The 10,781-nt window shown below is 36.4% G+C and overlaps 1 pseudogene across 1 annotated transcript; it reads left to right on the top strand.

Annotated features, from left to right (window-relative positions):
- The first annotated feature begins 9,548 nt into the window (after positions 1 to 9,548).
- On the top strand, positions 9,549 to 10,292 carry LOC311187747 (ubiquitin-fold modifier-conjugating enzyme 1-like; annotated as a pseudogene). Its single transcript has one exon. The product of its transcript is annotated as a ubiquitin-fold modifier-conjugating enzyme 1-like (transcript).
- Positions 10,293 to 10,781: the final 489 nt, after the last annotated feature.

Raw genomic sequence — 10,781 nt, 5'->3', positions numbered from 1 at the left:
CTTGATCCAGTCATCTATTTTGGGTCATTTGGGTTGTTTACTGGTTTTACCTATTGTAAATAGTGCTGCAATAAACATAGGTGTACAGGTGTTCTTTGGAATCAATGTTTTTTGTGTCCTTTGGGTAGATCTCTAGTATTGGAATTGCCAGGTTGTATGGTAGCTCCATATTTAGTAGACTGAGGAACCTCCAGACAGCTTTCCATAGTGGTTGAGTCAGTTTTCACTCCCACCAGCAATGTAAGAGTTCCTTTTTCACCACATCCTTGTCAACATTTGTTGTTGCTTGTTTTTTTGATATGTGCCATTCTTACTGGTGTAAAGTGGTATCTCAATGTGGTTTTAATTTGCATTTCCCTGATTATCAGGGATGTTGAACATTTTTTCATATGCCTGTTGGCCATTTGTATTCCCTCTTTGGAGAAATGTCTTTTAAGTTCTTCTCCCCATTTCTTAAAGGCATTGTTTATTTTGTTTTTTTGTTGAGTTGTGTGAGTTCTTTGTATATATCTGTGATCAGTCCCTTATCAGTTGACTGGAGTGCAAATATGTTTTTTCCCAATCAGTGGGGTGTCTCTCTATTTTGGTTAATGTCTCTTTTGCTCTTTGTTTTTATCATTTTGACTTATTTTGCTGGGAATTACTGTTTTAAAGATGAAGAGTTTATCTTTATTTAATCTTTAAGACTGATATTTTGTCTTATTTTAAAGTATTTAAAGAATATCAGAAAAAAAAATGGTGGTTGTAATAGTTAATATTACTTTGGTTTAAAAAAAATCTCAAAAATATGGTAAAACATTTTAAAACAAGTGAGAAGTATGGTATTAGGAAAATAATATACCAAAAATTACCATGTTCAGCAATTCCTGATAGGAAAAATCAAATCATAAGAATGGTGAGAAATCTACAAGTTTCACTTTTACGTTCTAAAAAATATATATGTAAAAAGATTCTGTTTCTACTATATTAAAATATATATTTTTACTACCTTAATATCTGAATTATGAAAAATAGTTTTAAAATTAGCTATTTTAGGGCCTCCCCTGGTGGCGCAGCGGTTGAGCGCTGGGTTGCGAAGCTGCCCGCAGCCTCTGCAGCGCCGGTTCGATCCCCGGCTGCTCCCCGGCCACCGGAGGAGGGTCCCACATGGAGTGCAGACCTCTCCTGCCGCCCGCTGATCCCCTCAGCAGTGTACTTTGGCCCTTCTGCCTGCTCTGCTCCCCGCTCTGGCTCTGGTGAATTCTCTCACCCTCCCGTGCTTCTGACTGTACCCAGTGCTTGTATAAATAAATAAATAAATCTTTAAAAAATAAATAAATAAAATAAAATAAAATTAGCTATTTTAGTATATGTGAAGGATTTTATTGCATACCTAAATTGTATGACTTTCTTCATTTCATACATATTTAGGAAAAAATTTAAATTTTAACTGATTAGTAATAAAATTTGCATTGTAAATATTACCAGATAATCATCAATGAATACATTATACTATATATCTATATCTAGTTTTGTAATATATTTTAATCTACTTCTGTCTTAAATAAGAGGATCTTGACATGTTTATAAATGAGGCAATGTAACTTTACATTTCCAGGTTATTTGAACAAAATCAATTTAAACCAAACATTGCTAAAAAGCTTTCTTAGAGTAATAATCATCTCAGTACATTATTTAGCTAGTTTAATTGTGGGTATTCGTGCTTGGAAGATACTCCATTTGAATGTGAATATTTAAATAGTTTATCAAGAGGGAACATCATATTATTTTTATATACGTAAATCAAGGAATAGAAAGGGTTCAGTCCAGAATACAGTCAGTTACGCTGAAAATGAATTGTGTATCTCCCGATGGTAAAAGCTTATTCATTGAATAAGTGCTTCTTAAACTGTTATCTCAAATCTCAAATAGTTACCATAATAATAATATCAAGTGTTTCTAAGATGAATGTCTCTACATTAAGGTTTTATATGAAATAAAGGTATGTTAACTCATAAGCTGATGGTGATAGACAGAAACTTTATCTTGAATATGTATTCATACTAGTATTTTTGTAACAGCTTTATTGAGGTAAATTTTATACACCATAAAATTAATTTATATTTGTGTACAATTCAATGATTTTTAGTAAATTTACCAAGTTGTGCAGCCATCACTACATAAATTTCAGAACACTTCCAGTACATTAAGATCCCCCAGGCCCACTTACAGCTAATCCTTCATTCTATCCCCAGTCCTAGGAAGCCACTAATCTCTTTATCTATAGACTTTCCATTTTTAGAACATGTCATATGAATGGAACCAGAGAATAAGTGATATTTTGTGACTAGCTTTCTTCATTTGTATGATGTTTTCAAATTTCAACATGTCGTATGTATCTGTACTTCATTCTTTGTATTGCTCAGTAGTATCGCAGCACATGGCTCTCCTTCCGTGTGCTTATCCACTGAGTAGTTGCTGGATGTTTATGTTGTTTAAAGCTCCTGACTATTAATGAAAAAAGCTGTTATTCCTAGTTTTAACCAGATTTGACCATGGTGTTGACTGCTGACAGATGCTGGAGAGTAATCATAATGCCACTATTGAATATAAAGAGAAGAAGCACTTTGATAGACATGAAGCTATGTGAGCATTGAGGACAGGAAAGTATTCACAGAAGAGAAAAATACATTTGTTTAATAGTTATTAGTGAAGGTTTTCTTCTCTTTTAAAATCAGTACATTATTTCAATTCATACTAATGAAGCACCTACTTTTCTTTAAAGATTATTTATACAAGCACTGAGTACAGTCAGAAGCACAGGAGGGTGAGAGAATTCACCAGAGCCAGAGTGGTGAACAGAACAGGCAGACCGATGAAATACGCTGCTGAGGGGAGCAGCGGGCAGCAGGAAAGGCCCGCGCGCCATGTGGGACCCTCGCTGGCAGCTGGGGATTTAACCGGCGCTGCAGAGGCTGCAGGCAGCTTCACAGCCCAGTGCTCAACCGCTGCGCCACCAGGGGAGGCCCAAAAGCACCTACTTTTTTATATTATATATATATTTTTACGTCATTTTTCATTTTTGTACAATGTATGCATTTTTATCTTGCATATAGTCCCTGTAAAATTCCCACCACCCTTGTTTTGATTCTACTTTGTTCCCCTACCCCTGTAGTATGTCTCTGGTTTATAGTTGCCTGTTGATTTTGATTTTTACTTTATTATAATTGGTTTTTTTCCTGCTCCCTTATTTGGGTCTTCTACATTCCTGCTGTAAGTGAGACCACACAGTATTGTTCTTTTTCTTTCTGGCTTATTTCACTGAGCATGATAACCTTACAGCTCCATCCATGTTGCTGCAAATGGCATGAGTTTATCTTTTTTGATTGCTGAGTAATATTCCATTGTGTATATATGCCCCATCTTCTTGATCCAGTCATCTGTTTTTGGGCATTTGAGTTGTTTCCATAGCTTACCTATTGTCAATAGTGCTGCAATAAACATAGGGGTGCAGGTGTCCTTTTGAATTATGTAAAACACCTACTTTATATCAGGTACAGAGTTAAGAAATTATGGTGGGATACAAAATGGGTGAAATAACTAAAGTAGCAAAAAAACCTCTAAATGCTTTATATAGTAATTATAGCAGATTTTGCAAGAGAAAAACATTGCTGACAAGTTTTTAAAAGTAAACAGAAGCCAGTAATTCCTATCTTGCTTGCAAGGTACAAGCTTCTTATAGCTTTTTCCCTTTACAGAAAATGAGTGCTATTCAGTATTTGGGTAAGTATCTACTTGAGATCCTCCAGGGAGACTGTTTTACAGGAATGATTCATGTCGATCCTGTGACACAGTTGTCAATTCTTTTATTTACAATAAAGCAATCCCAAAATGTGCTCTAATGCTTATTTAATCAAGTTATCAGGCAGCTTGTGTTACCTTGTAGGTTTTTAATATGGCACTTTCTTCCTAATATGAAAAAAAAAAAATGACTATCCCAATAATAGAATGTGATAATGTTCTTTATTGATAATTTGATTTTCAGATGATTCATTAAGCTCTTCTGGTTACTTTGTATCTAAGCAACAAGGCCTATAGAAAGACACCTGATTTACCCAAGGAAGACAATATGAATGCTTGCTGTGATCTTTTGAAGTTTTATTGAACTTTCTAGTATGATCTTCCCCAAAATGAAACCCAGAAAACACTAGACCCTTTAAATGCACATGAAAAAATAGGAATGCCTTGGTTAAGTAATTTTAGAATGTGTTGCACAGTATATCCCCCTGTGAAAAATTGTGATGTATGTCACAGCTTATGAGAGATATTGCTAGGAGGAGGCATGTTAAATTGATTATATATCAGTTTTATATCAAAGCTCTAGTTTTACCTATACCAATATGTATATATACAGTAAATCTACTATGAAAGACCCATAGTAAATGCTGCTATAGATAATGTGGTATTAAATGAATATAGTACAGCCTCAATATCATTCCTGTGTCTATTACTAGACATAGGGAAATGAAGGGAGAATTAATGGGAAAAACCATACCCCTTCTTACTGGTGAACCAGCACAGAGAACCGGTGCAGTCTGGGTCTCCCATGCAATTAGCTGTGAATTCAGAAAGCATAGCATTTACGACCCACTTAATTTCTTACATTTATATTCACCTGTTTTGGAAGAGATTCTCAATCCACCAGGATAGATTGCTGCTGGTAACACATCTTAGGCATCTTTGAAACAATATAGCATAAACTTGTTACAGTAAAGGTGCTCAAGGTATATCTTTCATACATTAAGGGAAGGAGATGATGCATGTGCTTCACTGCTATTTGGCTTTAAGTTCTTTTTTGTTTGTTTGTTTTTTTAAAGATTTATTTATTTATACAAGCACTGGGTACAGTCAGAAGCACGGGAGGGTGAGAGAATTCACCAGAGCCAGAGCGGGGAGCAGAGCAGGCAGAAGGACCGAAGCACACTGCTGAGGGGAGCAGCAGGCGGCAGGAGAGGACTGTGCACCATGTGGGACCCTCGCCCCGTGGCGGGGGGTCAAACCTGCGCTGCAGAGGCTACGGGCAGCCTCGCAACCCAGCGCTCAACCGCTGCGCCACCAGGGAGGCCCTTAGCTTTAAGTTTTTAAACTTGTGTTTTTAACAGTTGCCAAAAGAATGAAACTAACCCCACTTCTGTTAGTCCTAATTGGAGAGAGGGTTTATAGATAATTGCCCTGATATAAGTGTAACTGCAGTACATTAAATACCACCTCTAAGTTGGCATCTCATCAGAGGAATGTAATTTAGTAAGAGATGGTGACAGAGTGCGTAGCAATACGAAATGGAAGCTAATGCATCAGAGAGGCTTTTGTGTTGTTTTCTTGAACTATAAAATCAGAGGTCACATACTATATAGTTTGTGGTATTTATGTTCACAGTGATTGTCTCCTTCGTGCCAACTACCCATTATTTTTCTTGTGTATAAAAGTAGCAATAAGAATGCTAATCAAAACTGTAATTAATTATAGATCAAAATAACTGGTGGGACACTTGAGAATAAATTAATCTTGAGAAGGACTACACCTAAGAGGAGAAAGCTTACATTGTACAAAAATGAACAATGATGTAAAATATATATATATATAAATCATTTTAAAAAATTATGTAATACTTCATCTTCAAGGAGGTGTAGTCCCCATAAAATTCCCACCACCAGTTCACTTGTGCACAATCACCATAGTCCCTTGTGCTCTTCTCTTCTTTGTTTTGGTCCCTCTCCTTCCCCCTCCCCTGCAGAATGTCTGATTTATAGTTGTCTGTTAATTTTTGTTTTTTCATTTATTATTACTTTTTTTCCTGATCCCTTATTTGGTTCCTCTATCAAGAAGATGTGGTATATATACACAATGGAATACTAGTCAGCAGTCAAAAAAGATAAACTCATGCCATTCACAGCAGCATGGATGGAGTTAGAAGGAATTATGCTCAGTGAAATAAGCCAGAAGGAAAAAAAAATAGCAGAGGGTTTCACTTATAGGAGGAATACAGAGGAACCAAATATTACATAAATTATTTTAAAATCTTCTGCATGTGGTATTTTTTACCTTCCCTCATATTTATTCATCATTTATATAATTGTGGACTCATGGATATTCCTTTTATATTTGCTTAGAATCCAATATATTTTAAAAATTTTGTTGCCCCAATTTTTCTAGCCTTGACCATTGGGGTCTCTCTTTTTTTTTTTTTAGATTTATTTATTTATTTATGCAAGCACTGGGTACAGTCAGAAGTGCGGGAGGGTGAGAGAATTCACCAGAGCCAGAGCAAGGAACAGAGCAGGCAGACTGATGAAATACACTGCTGAGGGGAGCAGTGGGTGCAGCAAGAGAGGTCTGCACGCCATGTAGGACCCTCGGTGGTGGCCGGGGATTGAACTGGCACTGCAGAGGCTGCGGGCAGCTTAGCAGCCCAGTGCTCAACCGCTGTGCCACCAGGGAGGCCCTGGAGTCTCTTTTAGATGGCTCCTCTGCCCATTTGACATAGCCACAACTCTGGTTTGTGTGTGGAGTGAGAGAGAGAGAGAATGTGTGTGGGAGGGGTGGGGGGGCACTTCTTTTTATTTTCAGGCTCATAATATGTGTTTTCTGCCCAAGTCCTACATAGAGTCATCCATTTCTAAACCATTTCTCTAAGAGACCTGGGCTCCTTTTATTGGAGAATGTATCAGGAATCAAGACCTGAATGTTGGAATACAGTATTAGGTTTGTGTTATATGGCCTCTAGTTATATTTTATTTTTCTCTCCCATTAAACTAAAGGCCTACAATTGTCTCTTGTAAAAGAATAAATCCTTAAAAATATGTAACCTTACATTCCTCTTTTTAGTTACTTGATGAATTTATAGTGTTTTTCTGTACAGCTAGATTATAAAGTCTTTATGCTAAAATATTTCTTACAGGCTTTACTAGGCCCTGCATCAATCAGTTATGTTTTATCATTCTAGAGCTGATCTCTATGCTTTTACCTTTCCCAAATTCCTTTTTTGCATCAAAATTTATCTGTTTCATATTTACTTCTTCAAATTGTGGACTTGAGGGGTAGAAATGAAACTTTGGCAAGAGACTATCTCTTGTACTATTTCCTGGAATGTAATCCACTGTCAACTGATTGTGGTATAAAAATAGAGCATAGGATCTCAGTTCATTTGAGTGAAAACCATCCATTTGTCAGTGATATTCATCACTAGGTCATGAAAAGTAGGGGAAGAATTAGCCCACAAAACTGACAACAGAATTCAGTCAAGTGTGGATTCAGAGTGTAATGATACCATTAGACTTTAGTCTTTCCATGTGTCTCACAGTTTCACTCACACTGTTTATCTTTGTATACTGTCATTCTCCTCCACATCCCATCATATTCTGTAAGCCTATGACATGCCGTATTCCTTCCTGTACTATAGCAATCTTTGTACTAATATTATTAAATAACTAAACAGTTCTCCTAAGGCATATATTCCATCTGAGTTACTTTTGCATCTTTTCTGCAGTGGCGAAATTTACTTTGAGCATCTATATATTGTCCACTTTCTTGAACTTTCAAATATAAAAATAAAGTCTCAGAAAAAAATTCTATATAATTCTTATTAGGCTCCCTACCCACCCACAAATCACTGTAGTGAAAGTATTGGAGTGCCTCAGTGAGATGGGGTTAATTGCATAGCCCTGTCATGAAGTGCTCCTGAGTCACATTCTGTAGCATTGGCAACTGATTCAAACTATAATACAAATTTTTTGGTTAGGTCTGCTCATCATTTTAGTTATTGCTTCCATGTTGTTTTTTTTTTTAATTTTCCAAATAAAGAATTATTCCACATTTTTAAAGAACAGAATATTTACAACTTATACATAAATGTTACCTATGACTGTACCAAGCCATCACCAAACTTGGTGACTTCAAACATGCCCTTACTTCTCATTTGCCTGCAGGATTTAGCTACTCTATCTAATTTGGGATCAAAAGTGCAGTCTACTATTCTAGACTAAAGGTCATCTTGCTATCATTTTAACTGGCCTGGAGTTGATGATTTGCTGTACATGCCCCTTATCATCCAGCAAGCGAAGCTGGGAATATTTTCAAGTCATTGGTAGAAACACAAGAGAGAGCAAGTCTGATGTGTGTTTGTCGTATATTTTAGCTTGCATTGTATCTGATAACATCCAGTCAGGCAAAGCAAGTCTCACAGGTAGTCCCAAATTCAACTGGCAGGACATATTATCCAGCCTTTGACTAGAGGGAAATGCATAGTTATATAGGAAAGGTTTTGGGTGGAGGGTGGGATGATGAACCATGGTTATTGGTAGAATCTATTACAACCAAGTGATACCAAAATGCGGTAAGCAATCAGATCCATGGCATGCCTTCAGGAAAATGATTACTTAGTATGGGGATAACAATGCAAATATGATGAGAAAAGATGACATGCTGTTAAAGTTACAAAGTAAAATGGGAAGAAGTAAATCACAATCTTACCTAATTGGAAACTTAGAACAACTTCTGGAAAAAATGACATTTGAGTTTTATAATTACATACTTAGAAGGAGTTAGAAGAACATAAAAAAAATATCCACTTTCAGAATAATCTGTTAACACAAAAACTCAATTATTTGACTTGACACACTTAAGTTACATCTTTGTAAAGTGAATTAAATAAGCCTATTAAAGTGGTAGGAGGATTTTTTAATAAATGAAGTATTTGTAAAAAAATATTTAGGTGGACTATTTCATGGTTTGCTTCTACCTACTAGGTAACATTAGTAAGAAATTAAAAGAATATTTAGAGTTAGTACTCCTTATTATGTAAGAATTTTGACATAGATTTCTTACTTGAATAAAAACGGTTTGTGTACATTTTAGACCTACATTTACTTGCTTTTGGTGAACAAGAAACCTATATTACAGTTTCATAGAACTATAAAGCTTCTTGTGCACATTTTATAAGACTTTATTGTGTCTCCTTTTGGTACTCAGCATCCTTGTAGAAATCCAGTATCATAGAAGCAGGAAGTTTGTTCACATCCTTTCAAAAGTGAATGCCTTTTGTTGAAGGAGTTAAGGCAAAACACCCATTAAAATGTCCACAAAACTAAGTAATATTTCACTCTGAACTCTCCTGTGAACATTTCCTTTCTTTCTAGTATTTGATTTTCTATCCTATTTCTAGATATGTGAAGACTGAGATGTGACCTCAGTGGAGACAAATTGCTTACCACCCCGCCCCTGAATAGAGTTTCTTTCTTAAATTAGGTGAGAATATTTCTAGACAGGGACTCTTGTCTCCAGTCTGAGGATGTTATTTCATGTGTGTTTTCTGCAAAGAATACATACCAAGATAGACTTTTTGAGGGATGAGTGATGTAACACAGTACAGGAAGGTACCAACCTTCCTAATAGTGTCATCCACAAATGGAATCCACAGAGGAAGTAGTGTTGTCCTGTATTTTACACAGTACCATTATGGGTAGTATCATAAATGAAGCATTTCCTAAAATAAGTGACTAAGTATAGAAAGCATGATATATATCTTTATAGCAAATGGACCCATTTATTTTAAGATGTGGAAAATGCCCCCCCCCCACGTGGAAGGAAAAGACACCAACATCTATATGAGAGATGTTAAATAATAATGAAATACACGCACACATTTTCATTGATCTAAAGCCACTTCTTCAGAACACAAAAACACATTATGGTTTGGAATGTTCATTAAATTACTGTTGAATGCATTTTATAGAAAATCATTATGGTTCTTGCATTCTCACTCAGTATGGTTGACGAAGCCATGTGGCATGTTGTGTCTGAGATCCTGGTGCTCAAGACCAATGCCAGATCTTGAGACCATGAGTTGTGGGTGCACCAACTCAGGGAGTATCTCTTGTTTGATATGGGTAGAACAAACAAAAATTCAGACAGTGAATGGCATTCAACAAGGAAGGGACTCATTGGTTTGGAAAATGCTGATACATCCATGACCTCCTCAAATAGGAGTTTGGTATTTCTGTTGCATATCCCACTAATACTCCAGAAAGTTCAGTCCCTGAATTGGATGAAAAAACAACAAAGGTATACAGGGGGTTGAGGGTGGGTGAAGCAAAATATGTGTGACTGATCACTTCAAGCCTTTGTGGGCCAGGAATGTGCCCAAGTTTGGACTGACTTATCTCGTGGCACTGTCATTAGATCCATGGCTGGCAACGGAAATCCTTGATCTGATTCAGAGGGGCATGATTCAGCATAAAGAGAAGAGCAGCCAATGAAGGATCAAGCCACTGAGGCAGGACAAAGGGACATTCGATAGGCTACAGTTCCTGGTATAAATATCCATCTTCTGACTCACCTGCTTCCTCCCACATCCCTTAACTCATAATTGTCAATAAGCACCTATAGCAGGCTGATAATCTACAACAAACACTAAATTTCTAAGTTAGCCAAAGAAGGAAGGGAAAGCCTTGGGCTTTGGAAAGTTAAGAGGCAATTTCTCTTTCTTCTCCAGGTAGAGCAATATGATATCCTGGAGGATAGGTGATGACTGAAAGTGGATATGCCACATTCACCTTTTGATTTTTGGAGAAAACTTGTCAATAAAATCTGCTTCCTCTGCTGGAAAAAATGCATTATGAATTTAGTTGTTTTAGAAATGTTGTTATAGTGGGAACCTGCTGATTTTCAAGCAATTTACAGTGTTTTATTTTTGACAATTTAAGAAAAACAGACTCAAACTGAAAAGCCCATCAATATCATTGCAA

This window comes from Talpa europaea, assembly GCF_964194135.1.
Source record: "Talpa europaea genome assembly, chromosome: X".
NCBI classification, from domain to species: Eukaryota; Metazoa; Chordata; class Mammalia; order Eulipotyphla; family Talpidae; genus Talpa; species Talpa europaea.
This window is presented reverse-complemented; position numbering and strand designations above follow the sequence as displayed.